The sequence below is a fragment of the Amia ocellicauda genome, unplaced genomic scaffold, assembly GCF_036373705.1.
Source record: "Amia ocellicauda isolate fAmiCal2 unplaced genomic scaffold, fAmiCal2.hap1 HAP1_SCAFFOLD_74, whole genome shotgun sequence".
Lineage (NCBI taxonomy): Eukaryota > Metazoa > Chordata > Actinopteri > Amiiformes > Amiidae > Amia > Amia ocellicauda.
The window spans coordinates 159,075-173,700 of record NW_027103001.1 but is presented as its reverse complement, the minus strand read 5'-3'; the positions used below and the strand labels follow the sequence as shown (position 1 = coordinate 173,700).

General features: G+C 40.0%; 1 non-coding gene and 5 pseudogenes across 1 annotated transcript; all 6 read left to right on the top strand.

Annotated features, from left to right (window-relative positions):
- The first annotated feature begins 219 nt into the window (after positions 1-219).
- Positions 220-338, top strand: LOC136742525 (uncharacterized; annotated as a pseudogene).
- A 216-nt stretch (positions 339-554) lies between these two features.
- Positions 555-673, top strand: LOC136742424 (uncharacterized; annotated as a pseudogene).
- Positions 674-879: 206 nt separating this feature from the next.
- On the top strand, positions 880-998 carry LOC136742559 (uncharacterized; annotated as a pseudogene).
- A 209-nt stretch (positions 999-1,207) lies between these two features.
- On the top strand, positions 1,208-1,326 carry LOC136742494 (uncharacterized; annotated as a pseudogene).
- A 221-nt stretch (positions 1,327-1,547) lies between these two features.
- On the top strand, positions 1,548-1,666 carry LOC136742385 (uncharacterized; annotated as a pseudogene).
- A 6,506-nt stretch (positions 1,667-8,172) lies between these two features.
- Positions 8,173-8,287, top strand: LOC136742595 (U5 spliceosomal RNA). Its single transcript, XR_010814966.1, has one exon. It is a non-coding gene; the product is annotated as a U5 spliceosomal RNA (small nuclear RNA).
- Positions 8,288-14,626: the final 6,339 nt, after the last annotated feature.

Sequence of the window (14,626 nt, the reverse complement as noted above, 5' to 3'; positions counted from 1 at the left end):
CAAGCTTTTTACGTCTCCTGGGTAACTTCAGCGTAGCTCTTAATACTCTCTTTCTTTCTGGAGGAGATATAATTGAAGTATTGTACACGTACCTGGCTACTTTCAACATCCTTTGCTGCACTGATATTTTTCCCTCCGTTTTTCTTTTTTTTTTTTTTTGCTGGAAGTTCCGTCAATACCCGCCAACCATTAAGAGACATCATGCAGCCAGGCCTCTCGGCTTGTGTCCACACCGTCCTGAACGCGCTCGATCTCGTCAGATCGCGTAAGCTGAACGGGGCAGGTCCTGGTCAGTACTTGGATGGGTGACCTCCTGGAAATACCAGGTGCTGCAAGCTTTATACGTCTCTTGGGTAACTTCATCGTAGCTCGTAATACTCTCTTTCAGTCTGGAGGAGATATAATTGAAGAATTGTACACGTACCCGGCTACTTTCAACACCCTTTGCTGCACTGATATTTTTCCCTCCATTTTTCTTTTTTCTTTTTTTTTTTGCCGGAAGTTCCGTCAATACCCTCCAGCCTTTAAGAGACATCATGCAGCCAGCTCTCTAGGCTTGCGGCCACACTGACCTGAACGTGCCCGATCTTGTCAGATCTCGGAAGCTAAACGGGGCAGGGCCTGGTCAATACTTGGATGGGAGACCTCCTGGAAATACCAGGTGCTGCAAGCTTTTTACGTCTCCTGGGTAACTTCATCGTAGCTCTTAATACTCTCTTTCTGTCTGGAGGAGATATAATTGAAGAATTGTACACGTACCCGGCTACTTTCAACACCATTTGCTGCACTGGTATTTTTCCCTCCATTTTTCTTTTTTTTGCTGGAAGTTCCGTCAATACCCGCCAGCCTTTAAGAGACATCATGCAGCCAGGCTTTTTGGCTTGCGGCCACACCGTCCTGAACGCGCCCGATCTTGTCAGATCTAGGAAGCAAAACGTGGCAGGACCTGGTCAGTATTTGGATTGGTGACCTCCTGGAAAAACTAGGTACTGCAAGCTTTTTACGTCTCCTGGGTAACTTCATCGTAGCTCTTAATACTCTCTTTCTGTCTGGAGGAGATATAATTGAAGAAATGTACACGTACCCGGCTACTTTCAACACCCTTTGCTGAACTGATATTTTTCCCTCCATTTTTCTTTTTTTATTTGCTGGAAGTTCCGTCAACACCCGTCAGCCTTTAAGAGACATCATGCAGCCAGGCCTCTCGGCTTGCGGCTACACCGTCCTGGACGCACCCCGTCTCGTCAGATCTCGGAAGCTAAACGGGGCATGGCCTGGTCAGTACTTGGATGGGAGATCTCCTAGAAATACCAGGTGCTGCAAGCTTTTTACGTCTCCTGGGTAACTTCATCGTAGCTCTTAATACTCTCTTTCTGTCTGGAGGAGATATAATTGAAGAATTGTACACGTTCCCGGCTACTTTCAACACCCTTTCCTGCACTGTTATTTTTCCCTCCATTTTTTTATTTTTTTATTTTTTATTTTTTGCTGGAAATTCCGTCAATACCCGCCAGCCTTTAAGAGACATCATGCAGCCAGGCATCTCGGCTTGCGGCCACACCGTCCTGAACGTGCCCGATCTCGTCAGACCTTGGAAACTAAACGGGCCAGGGCCTGGTTAGTACTTGGATGGGTGACCTCCAGGAAATACCAGGTGATGCAAGCTTTTTACGTCTCCTGGGTAACTTCATCGTAACTCTTAATACTCTTTATCTGTCTGGAGGAGATATAATTGAAGTATTGTACACTTTGTCTTAGGGACAGTCTGGCTAGCAGTGACTGAGTGGTTGACAGACGACAAGCAACGGAATGTACGTGCTCTGTGATGTCATAGCAGTCAGCTGAGAGAGGCTCGTGATGTCATCGCTGAGCTGTCTGTCTGTCTGTCTGTCTGTCTGTCTCTCTCTCTCTCTCTCTCTCTTCCTCTCAATTCAATTCATTTGTATTGTCAAAGCAATTGGACATACATACATACATATATATATATATATATATATATATATATATATATATATATATATACATACATACATACATCCATACATGCTAGAAAGTCATTACAATGTTATCTTAAAGGCTAACTAAGCAGAACATATATCATTATAGAACAGAGTTCATAGGTCAACACATGGTTTTAAGGAACAGGCACGTAGGTCATACCGTTTGACAATGTCTCCAAGGTTCTCATCGTAAATAACAAACAGAAATCAAACTATCTTCTGGGCTGACCTTCTAGCTTGACCGTATCTTTCTTAAGTATACAAGAGAGAAAAACAGGTGTAAGAAAATAATTTCTAATTTTCCTTCTACACATATATACATACATACATACATATGTAGCGTTATGTTGGGTGTATTTGGATAAGAGCATTTGGGCTCTGAGCTGAAGCACTGATCTAAAGAAGACCTCTCCCCCCCCAAAGTTATCAGATTTCCTTAGCTCATCAGCTTGGAACTGGTTTGCATCAAAGTGACAGTTTTGGGGAGGATGGCACCGAGAAGAGGCCAAATAGTTTGGAATTCTGCTATGAGATGTCTGGAGAAAGGGGCCTGTAGGTGATAAAAACTCTTTGAAGTGGATGAGAGCCGAAATCCCGACATAGAGCTACGAACCCAGGCCAACCGGCATTTCCAAAAGATGGCATGGATTGACATCAGTCATAAATAAAGCCTCCCTCCAATAGGACACTGGGGGCTGAAACCGAAATCCAATCTCAAGAACTCAGGGACCAATCACCTACTGATCTGACAGACTATAAGGAACAGCGGACAGTCTTTCTCTCTCTCTCTCTCTCACCTGAACCAGAAACTCGCTGCCACAGCTCAACCTGTAGCTCTGTTGCCAGAGCCGGAATCAGAAACCAACCAAGTCTTTGCCGGCAACAGAAGAGTTAAACTGGGAGAAGGAGATTGAGCGAAGAATTATTTTAAAGGACTTTATTAAATAAATAACTTCACAGACCCACCTGATCAGTGGAGTTTTACAGCTGGACAATTGACTAAGTCGACTGAATACGAAAGTGTCAGTCACTTAAATAGCTATTTGAGTCTTAAAAAACTTGACCCTTGGAACAAACAGGGCCCTGCTTTCCTCAAAGACTTCGTCTTCAAGTAACTACGGTGGAACCATGCTTACAAAGAAGATTTTGTGCACAACCTTGGAGCCTTCAAACCAATGGAAAATCTGTTTGGAAAAGACTCTACATTCGCGAAACCCCAACTTCCAGGTGCATCGACTGAGTGGAAGTTCTTGGACAAAGCCGAACCGGACTGCCTTTGTTCCAAACCACACGGACCTCGTGCCGTGTGCTGTTATCTGAGCCCGAAGCCAGAGAGGCCTCTCTGCGACGAAGTTCACATAAGTTTAACAGTTTGGAGTTTGTGATTCATGACATTTGAGAAATCAATTAGAAATGTTAATCTGTGATTCATAACTCTAGAATGTGTAATATCATTTAGTTTTCTTAAATATAAATGTGAGTTGCATTAAACTGTTTTGTTGATAATTTTAGAAATAAAATCTGTCAACGCCGAGAAATATCTTCTCATTCCTGTTTAACTGTTTAGTCTGAAATTGACACAAGTTAATAGACATTAGATTATTGGTGGCCCTGCCTATCCTTAATCATTGAATAATAATCAGTTAAGGGAAATTGTGGTAACAAATAGGATCTTTCTCGGCACCTAAACGTAAATGAGACTGATATATATATAACGAGAAGTTACCTGACATAAATACTAACCTGCGTAGTTATTTAATGTCTGACTAATAATACTAACGAGAGACTCACCTTCGTCTTACTAACCGGTATTGTAGTCAATGTGTTTATAACCTTTTTTGTTTAACGATTTGTTAAACGAAATTTACGTGCTCTGTGATGTCATAGCAGTAAGCTGAGAGAGGCTCGTCATGTCATCGCTGAGCTGGCTGGCTGGCTCTCTGTGTGTGTGTGTGTGTGTGTGTGTGTGTCTCTCTGTCTGTCTGTCTGTCTGTCTCTCTCTCTCTCTCTCTCTTACTCTCTCTCTCTCCCTCTCAATTCAATTCATTTGTATTGTCAAAGCAATTGGACATGCATACATACATACATACATATATATGGAAAATAAACAATATGTGTACATCTCTTTCTGCATTAGTGGTGCCCTCACAGATGTGCAAGTTACATGACAGACACACACACACTTTCACACACAGACAGACAGACACAGACACACACAGACACACACACACATACTTTGACAGACAGACAGACAGACACACGCATATTATGGGTCTTTGTTGGGTAGTGAAATGGGTAGCATCAGTCGCAGTGTGGGTAATGTCAGGGAGCCAATCATAGTCCCCGTTATTTGCATATCGTGGCGCAAAGCATTCTGGGAAAAGCAACTAAACACGTTTAGTCATGTATTTGTCCATAGTTTACACATGAGATGAAAGAGACAGTATGACGTGTTGAGCACCTAGGATTCCTCATGTGTATGTGAGGGGCAGAGGAACCGGATCCCAAGTGTGCGTCCCAGGTGCTATAGGTTTCAAAGCATGCAGGGGAATAGGCACCCCACCCTGACACCTATAGAAGACTGGATAGGGAGATATAAATAGCAATGGGGAGACTCTTGTACTTGGTGTGGCTCTATCCATATAGTGTGGCTAGCAGGTGCAGCAATAGAAGCTCAGCCTGGGGAGACTGGATTTAGCATTTCCTCTCCATTTTGATAACTATCCATAATCATTTCTGCAAAATACTTCTATGATACCTATGTATGTTTTTTACTTGTACTATATTATACTATCAAGTATCAGTGTACACATACAATGTGACCTGTTACATTAATACAGAGGCCACGGAAGGCCAGATCACTAATAGCCACTGTCCCCTGATATTACACTTTTTTACAATCACTTTGGCACTCATTTCAGAACCTTGATGTCATTTTTCAAAACTCTAGACACTAAACTCACACCCGATGATCAAAATGCACATTTTTCAAAACTCTAACACTTTTTTACAATTGCTTGGATACAATACACATCAACCTCAGATCATTTGTTCATTGAACTAAAATGACACAACTTAACATCAAAGTATTACCATTTCAAAATGCAATTCACACATTACATCTGAGATCACTGTCTATTCATTTCATTACAAAGATCTAACTATCAATTGATACAGCTGCTCAAAATGATAAGTGACTGTTGCATTACTCTTAATGCATAATTTTATGGAAACTGACAAACAATATTCCATGTTTCGATCATGAAAGTTTCAGGATAATGAGATCCATTGACATCAATAAACGAGGAGCATGAACCAGTTGGACTACATTATCTATGGATGTAATATTTCATCATCATTCATCATCATGTAGCACTTTTCCACACCATGTTTGCAGTGTGGAAGGAAAGTTAGAATTTTTTTCTCTAATACCTGTTTTTCTCTCTTGTATACTTAAGAAAGATAAGGTCAAGCTAGAAGGTCAGGCCAGAAGGTAGTTTGATTTCTGTTTGTTATTTACGATGAGAATCTTGGAGACAATGTCAAACAGTATGATTGAAGTGCCTGCTCCCTAATCCATGTGTTGATCTATGAACTCTGTCCTATAATGATATAAATTCTGCTTAGCTAACTTTTAAGATAACATAGTAATGACTTTCTGATTATAACCAGCTCTTTGATTTTTGTGTATAAAAGCTCTGACTGTTAAAATGAAGGCAGAGCGACTTTGGGATCTACTTGAGTCACTGTTCCTCTCCACGCTGCGTGTATTAAAGGCATTGCAACTAACGCTCCAACCTGGTTGAAGATGATTGTTCTTCCACATCAGATTTGACATTACTGTATGTATGCAGGCCCTTGTAATTGCTTTTCCAATACTGCCAACTGGTTATTGATGATTGATTTCACATTGTGGTACGAGTATCGAGTGAAATGAGTGCTATCCACCCCAGCAACACAGTGATAACATGGAGCCGGCAAGTCATCCAGGTCACAATAGAGGTCAAGCAGTGGGAGGAGGAAGACGTGGTGGTCAAAGGAATGGAAGGGGACATGCACCCCTTCTGAGAGGTGGTCGTGGGCCTCGTCATAGAGGAGGGCTTAGGCCTCACCAGAGAGGCAGCCATGGGCCTCATTTGAGAGGTGTTGGGGGAACGTGGTAGAGGACAAGGCCACGGACCAGACAGCGGCAGCAACAGCAAATAGTGTCCAGTGAAATCCGAGAAATAGTTGTAGAGCATGTTGTAAATCATGGCATGACCATGACTGAGGCAGCTACAATGATTCAATCAAACCTCAGAATCAACTCAGGATCAACTGTGGCCTCAATCATCAGAAATTTCCGTACTGAGAAGCGGCAAGTCTTCAGCATGCACTAAACATTAGGCTACTCTCAATTGTCAAATGACTGTATACTGCATACCAATGTGTAGCACAGAGTATAGTGTGCCTTTTGAAAGAAATGCAGACAGAGTGAAGCAGCTGATGACTGAGTATGTTCAGGTATGTTCAGTTTCAAGATGCCTCTTGTGAAAAATGGTTGTGAGAACCTGAACCTGAACACAGGGCTGATGGAAATTCAGAAGTACAGTAATCAATCCTTTGTTTTACACTAAGCCAGGTGAGGAACACTGCAGTTGACATTTTACTGTAGTTTTGTTCTTTTTTGTAGCTAATTATTGTTGCATGGCTTCAAAGAAACCTATGGTGTGATTTGATTGTATTGCATCAATACATTTCAGATTTTGTTCAATGATTCCACTGTGTCTGTAGTATTCTCTCTACTAGTCCTTTTACAGTGATGTATTTATGTGTAGTACCATAATGAAACATGTATCACATATTTTGTACTACAATATTTAATGATTGTACGAACAACTACACAGTGAAACTATCGGTATCTTCTGTGTGGGTGATCTAAATAAATGTTACTATGGTATTTCATGATAAATGAATTATTTGAACCAACAAGTCTGCAAGTGCAAGGTTTCTTTAAAGATATGAATGCACAATGCAATGTTTTGAACATTGGACAGCCTGTGTTACAAGTGATGACCGTTTTGAGTTTTGTGTCTAGAGTTTTGAAAAATGACATCAAGGTTCTGAAATTAGTGACAAAGTGATTGTAAAAAACTGTATATTCATCCTATTTAATGTGCTCTTTTAAAATGTACTTTTCTTTTTTATGTTGCCATTTCTGTTCTACCAATGTTTCAGTTGTTAGCCAAAGATTGACAGAGTACATCTCATACACACAGGCCAGACAGCAAGGATTTCTTTTTGAAATTCAATTACAAATGCTGCATGAACTCATCAATACGATTAGAGCTCCTGAAAGCAATATAACTAACTCACTCTACAGCATCTCATTAGCAGTGAAAAGAAACCAAGAAAGTTGGGACAGTCGACTGTTTACCACTATGTAACATCACCTTTTCTTTTAATAACACTTATTAAGCACTTGGGCACTGAAGACACCACTTGGTTAAGTTTAGCAAGTGGGATTTCCCCCCATTCATCCATTATGCATTTCCTCAGCTGCGCAACTGCACAGGGCCTTCGTTGTCTTAATTTGCACTTCATAGTGCGCCACACATTCTCAATTCGGAGACAGGTCAGGACTGCAGGCAGGCCATGCTAGCACCCGCACTCTCTGCCTACGCAACCATGCGCTTGTAATCTGGGCAGAATGTGGTTTGGCGTTATCCTGCTGAAAAATGCAGGGACGTCCCTGGAAAAGACGATGTCTGGATGGCAGCATATGTTGCTCCAAAATGTGTACATCTCTTTCTGCAAAAATGGTGCCCTCACAGATGTGCGAGTTACATGACAGACAGACACTCATACACACTGTCACACCCACACACACACACACACTTTCACAGACAGACACACGCACACACACTCACTTTCACACAGAGACAGACACACAAACACAGAGACAGACACACACACACTCACTTTCACACAGAGACACACAAACACATACACTTTCACACAGACACACACACACATACATACATACATACATACATACATACATACATACATAAGGAAAAGAAACAATACATTTAAAAATCACAAAAAGATGTAATAAAGTACAGAAAATCTAAATGTAATAAAATGTGATCTTTAATACACACAAATATGTATGGCTGGTCGGATGCGTCTTGGACTCGGGTTCCTCTTCATTACGTATAATGCTTTTGCCTTTTGCTATAGCTTTCCGTGGAGGGGATCGTGGGTGAGTTTGTACCATTCTTGGGAGGCTCTGCCTTGTTGGGGCGGAGCTGTGATCCAGGTGAACAGCAGATCGGACATAGGTGGGCATGTGGGCGGAGGAGGAAGGCCGGTCAAGCAAATAAGCTTGCTAAGGTACGCAGCAGCAGCAAGCAGCCCCACCATCCAGTCAGCCAGCCAGTCTGGCTGGCAGTGACTGAGTGGTTGACAGACGGCAAGCAACGGAATGTACGTGCTCTGTGATGTCATAGGAGTCACCTGAGAGAGATGTTTGTGATGTCATCGCTGAGCTGGCTGGCTCTGTGTGTCTTGCTGGCTGTGTGTGTGTGTGTGAGAGAGAGAGAGACTTTTTGACTTTTATCAGACTTCATTGCCTGTTTGCAACACGCAATAATTCATACAAAAGAAAATAAATAAATAAATAAAAAATAGTGTTCCCCTTTGTTTGTCTCCCCCCAACAAGCATTAACTCCGCCACTGATCTGTACACTTTTAAAGAAAGCAACCCAATACACACAACAAAACAACCATCAAATACTAAACCCTATAAATGAATTACATAATAAAAACCAACTCCCCGTCATACAATTCACAAAGGGCATCATTAATACACCAGACCTGTTCAAAACTCTCCAAATCATTAATCAGCCTGTAATAGTTAAACTCTAGTCTGACTCTGCACTTGACCAGCATGGCAAACACTCTCACTGCATCCTCACTGCCCTCCCCACACACTCTGTTCTTCCTAGTCTTATAGACGGCCATTTTAGCCTGGCCCAGCAAGAAGTTTACCAGCTGGTCCACATGTTTGGTCTTTCTGGTGTATCGCGCCCCTAAAATAAAAACCTTTGTGTTAAAAATCAGGTTAAGATCAGTAAAAAGACGAGTTAAAAGACTAAAAATGGGTGACAACCGAGAGCAAGTGCTGAAACAGTGAAACACGGTCTCTCTCTGAGCACAGAATGGGCAGGCGTCGGACACAGCAGGGTTAAGAACAGTAATAAAAGAATTGACAGCAATAATGGTGTGTAACACCCTCCACTGCAGATTGCCAGCTCTCTTATTGAGGGGGGCTTGTACAGGCTTCTCCAGGCGGGCGCAGTGTCTTCCCCCAGCCCCAGCCTGTAAAGTAATTTTAGGAATCACAAAGAAACAGTTGAAAGTGCTAAATAAGTATTTTGATGCACCATATTAATTTAGGAAATTTACATGTTGTTTTTCATCAGCTTCTGTATCTGATGGCTCCACATCACTGGCTGGATTGATAGCAACGACACTCTAAAAAAAGAAGTGTTAAGTTTGAGCATTCAGGACTTGTTTTGAAGATCCTGAATATCACTGGTCCACAATTTATCTGTGAAACTATGGGTTAATCTCCATATACAAAATACTTTTCACACACACTTTAAATTTACAACTAAATTTACATGTTGATGTCTTTCGTCAGCTTCTGTATTTGATGGCTCAATATAACTGGTTGCATTAACAGCAACGGCACACTACAAGAAAATAACATTATATTTAAACATTCAGGACTGGTTTAGCATCACCTCGAATATCCCTAGCCCTTGAGGTCGATTGTTATTGTGGTCTTCAAGACCAGTGCTTCTCAACCTTAGTCCTGGAGGAGGCCCACTGTCTGCTGATTTTCATTACAACAACATTGTAGGTTATATCAGTGACTGTGGTCCTAAAGTACCCCTATGCCTGCTGTTTTTTTTCCAGTTGAGCTCTTAATTACCTAATTGGCTTAACTGAAGCCATTTAACCCTTTTCCCAGGTCTTTGGTTGTTGATGAGTTACAAAGAGCTGGATTGTGGCCCGCCATGACTGGAAGTGAAGAACACTCACTCTAGGCCTTTAACTTAATGTTCATATGTAGGGGCCTATCCATCTGATTTGTTTTTGCACATTTATTAACAGAAAAATTGATGGTACGTGAAATCATCTGAGCTGAAAAATATAATGTTCCACCAATAATAAAATAAATGTATTAATTAAAATTATAGAGATAATAGAATGTTCACAGATTATTAGTTCAGAAAACAAAATATTTTTTTATATCTTAAATAGAATTAACACTCAAATCAGTTGTAGGGTAAACAAGGTCTATTTTTTGGATTGATTTTATAATTATACATGTATGGCTGCATGAAGCTTACCTGAGAATCTGATATTTTAGTAACTTTGTTGCTTCTTGTTGGGTAGTCCACGTTTGCCGCCGTTCTTTTTCTGTAAATGTAAATCAAAAGGCAATAATTACATACTGTAATTAAAATACAAAAAGTATAAACATTGTATTATTATTTTTGTATCCTGTTTCTCCATCTCGATGATGTTCTTTTTGGAATTGCATATCTAGGTTTACTTAAATACTGTTTATAAGATTGTAAACTCATCATCCAAATTTCTTCATTTGCCAAACTTTATGTAGTGCGCTTGCAGTTTCAGAAGAAGAAAAAAAACTGTAACAGATGGGATATGTAGTACTTTATACTCGAGTGGTCTATGCGATTACACCCTGTTGGTGTTATTAAGAACGCCAAGTACCAGAATGCAGAGCGGGACTGTTTTTTGTGCCGTGACTTGTCGGGGGAAAAACGCGCAGAAAAAACGGACGAGAAGGTGAAGGTAGTATGGCGGTGATGCACGCGTTGGTGAAGTGGGAAAGCGGGGTCGACAAAGACTCTTACAGCGTGATTCCCACTGCTTGCTTTCGCAATTTTGATTTATTCAGCATTGCTGATGATGACGAAGAGACGACTCGAAACTTCAGAGCAGAGTGGAGAGACACGAACAAACCTCCAAAAGGTGGATGGCCTGTCCATGAAGCGCAGATCATTATGACTGGTAACAATGTTTATTTAAAAAAAAAAACATTAAAGTCTTTACATGCTATTTGATATATACAATCACAGTATATTTGAAATGAATGTTTAAGTTATTAATGTGTTGTACTTCTAACATACTCTTATAACATGGTAGGTGGTGGTGAGGGCGCTAAAAACTCGTCATACTTGACTGGCATTTGTAAGAACGATTTATTGTGTGTTGTGCTTTACAATAAAATCCCCCAAATCACAAAATAAATTAAACCAGATATAATTTAACTTCAGTTTTGATTCACTGTTGGCTGTTCATCTTAATTTGTATGGTCAAAGCACAGTATTTTTATGACAAATAAATATAATCCCCAAATATCTGTGGACATAATGCAGGGTTTTATTTATTTTATTTTTATTTTAGGAAAAGAAGGCGAACTAAGAAGAAAACTTAATGACCTAACAAAAATGCCCTGTCCTAAAATGAAGACAGTACCTAAACCAAACAAAAAACTTCAAATTTCAGATGATAGTGACCTTGATGAACCACAGTTACCGGTGAGATAATTACAGTGACGATAATAAATGTATTGCAGGATTGTGTTTTTTAAATCATTTTCATATATATATATATATATATATATATATATATATATATTCATTTTAAACTCTTTTTCTCTCTGAATACAGCACAAAATAAGAAAGAAAACCGATGGAGCTTCAAGAATTAGATCCCGTCATATTCTACAGACATTTAAAGAGTCCAGTGAAGTTGAGCTACAGCAAAACGTTAAGCAGCTCGAAAAGGAAAACACAAGACTTAAAAATGAAAACCAATGTCTTCGAAACCGTATGGTTGATGGTAAGTTTTTTTATTTATAGCAAATAATTCCTTACCTTGATAAATGTTATTCTTCAGTAATTTAGATTCCAGAGTAATGTATTATAGTTGATCATACTGAAGTAATCTAGAACCACAATACAGACTCTTAATGTGCACTGTCTAATAGTTTAATAATACTGATTATTAAATAAAGTTTTTCAACATAACTTCATAATCCTACATTAATGACTATATGCATTACATTAGACCTGGTAATTCTTGTATTTTATCTCTTTTATTTTTTTCGTAGCTAATGTTAATGACCCACAAAAAGGTCAGTTTGCCAATAACATAGAGCAAGTCTCTCAAGTATAATTGCAGGCATTGATGGTTTTGTTTTCACTTTGTATTAAATATATTACTAGAAATGATTATCATTTAATACTAAGGTTTTTTTCTCCAGAGATTCCAGACCTTTTGGACAATCTGAAAAAAATTGTAACAAAAGCCACATTTATCAGCAATGAAGACAAAAGTGTGTCACCATCAAGTGGTTCTGACAGCCCCACAGCAAATTGTTCTGAATCTGACAAAGAATCACCAAAACAGGTATAACACTCTTGGTCTACAATATTACAAAGACAAGGTAAAAATATATATATAGAAATCAAATATTGGTTGTAAACAATCTAATGATGCTACATTATCAGTTATATTCATAGTTATAGTTGATAATAAGAATGTAATTGAATTATGGGTGTCACAGATTCACTGACTTTATTATGTCTGTAAATTAATAAACTTAGAATTGAGACATACTGTGGTCTTTAATAACACATTTCTGTAACAAAATCACAGCCTTACTGATAATGTATTCCACTTAACATAATATAAGAATAGTTTGGGGATAAACTTGTTTTTTATTTACCATTGTCTTTTAGGTGGAAATATTCCCAGGCACTGGAGTTTACATTGACAAACTGTCCTGGATCCTTGCAGAGAGGTGCAGCACGAATACGTCATATGCAAGAACCCTGACGGTTGCTGTCTTTGACTTTCCAACATTACTAAAGAGCAATCTTCGTGGTGGTGGCAGCAAGAGAGATCCAACTTCGGAGACATTAAGATCCTCATTGATGTTATTGAGGATCATATACAGCTGCCTTCGGAAGGACACGACGTGTTTCAGTTGCGGGGCTTTGCAGCCCAGCGGGACCCTCTTAATGCCGGACATCAGCTGCCCGAGCCGGTGCGGATGAACGGAGGGACGTTAGACAGCGTTACCTTCCGGGCAGGAGCAGCGAGCGGCAACACCGGGGTGAAAGTGTCGTCTAACACTGTGCCATTAGCCACTAGCTGATTGAGCAGATCAGTGGTTTTTAAGAAGATAACAATGGCAGCAGACTTGATATTTTCACACCCTGCTACCTCCCCAACCGCTAACACACACTGCTCTAGGGGGCAGAACTGCACCGGAGCGATCTTGACTCCATGGCGTCGGGTCAGTTTTTCAAAAGACGCATTCAGGGGGTCCGACCCCCCGACCCGGGAAGAACTACCGGTACTCCCCCCTCCCCTCCCCTGTTCCCCCACAATAAGAAAAGCACTGAAAACAGAAGACAAAATAAACAAACTGAAAAAAGTAAAGCAACAAAAAAACGCAGCCAAAGGACAGAGCTCTCAGCAGCACTCCCGCTCACTGCAGACCCCTCCCACACACTCCCAGCTGAGAGAGAGAGAGAGAGAGAGAGAGAGAGAGAGTGTTAGTGTCTGTCTGTCTCTCTCTCTCTGTAGATGCATCATAGGGAACATATGTAACAATCTCTCTTTTTGTTTACCAAAAATGAGAATGAACGTATTTCAAGTGGGTGTTGCCTTGGTTGGAAACGTTTTAAGATTATTTATGAAGTGTAAAGTGGATTTGTCTCAGTTCTCCGTAGTTTTCAATGTATGTGCCATTCAGTAGCGTTCATGTTACAGATGTGCCCTATGCAGTGGTAGGGTCAATAAAATGTCAGTAAAACTTTATTTTAGCAATTATGGAGGGGAAGAACTGCAAATAGCGGGTCCCCACTAATTATCTAACTTACCAACAACGTTTAAAATTAGGTCTTGCGAAGCTGCCAAATAATGCTGTATAATCGTATGTGTCTTCATACACCGGCTGCTATAGTCTGATAGCTTTGATTATATATATATATATTTTCTCGTGAACCACAAATGCTATTTGCTTGATTTTTACAGAGTATGTTATAAATACCATTCTTATGAAGCCTGACAAATTGTATGCTGTAATTATGAATATTTTCAAATCATTTGTTTGTTTTTCCTAACATGTTACAAATGATCCCTATGTGAAAGATGCATTATATCTTAATAACGTCTAAACAATTACAGATATACAGAATATTATTTTCGGTAAAGTTATAACACATTGCTATTAACTATGTGTGTCAGTAAAAGTTTAAAAAATCCTAATAATTTTTTATTGATCCTGCAAAATAGGTGTTTAGGGAACATTTGTAACATTAGGGTTACGATTTGCCATAGACGCGGAATGAGTTTGATTGTGATGTTAAATGGGGTTTAAAGACGCAGTCGCCTCGGTGCTGATTACTATTGCTGTGTTTCTCCACTTCTACTCCATGCTTGGGAACGCCCACATCCAGTGACGTCAAAACCGGTGGAAAAGCGGGCCGGTTCAAAAAAGATCAGCTGGATCCCAGGCCGAGCAGCAGCTC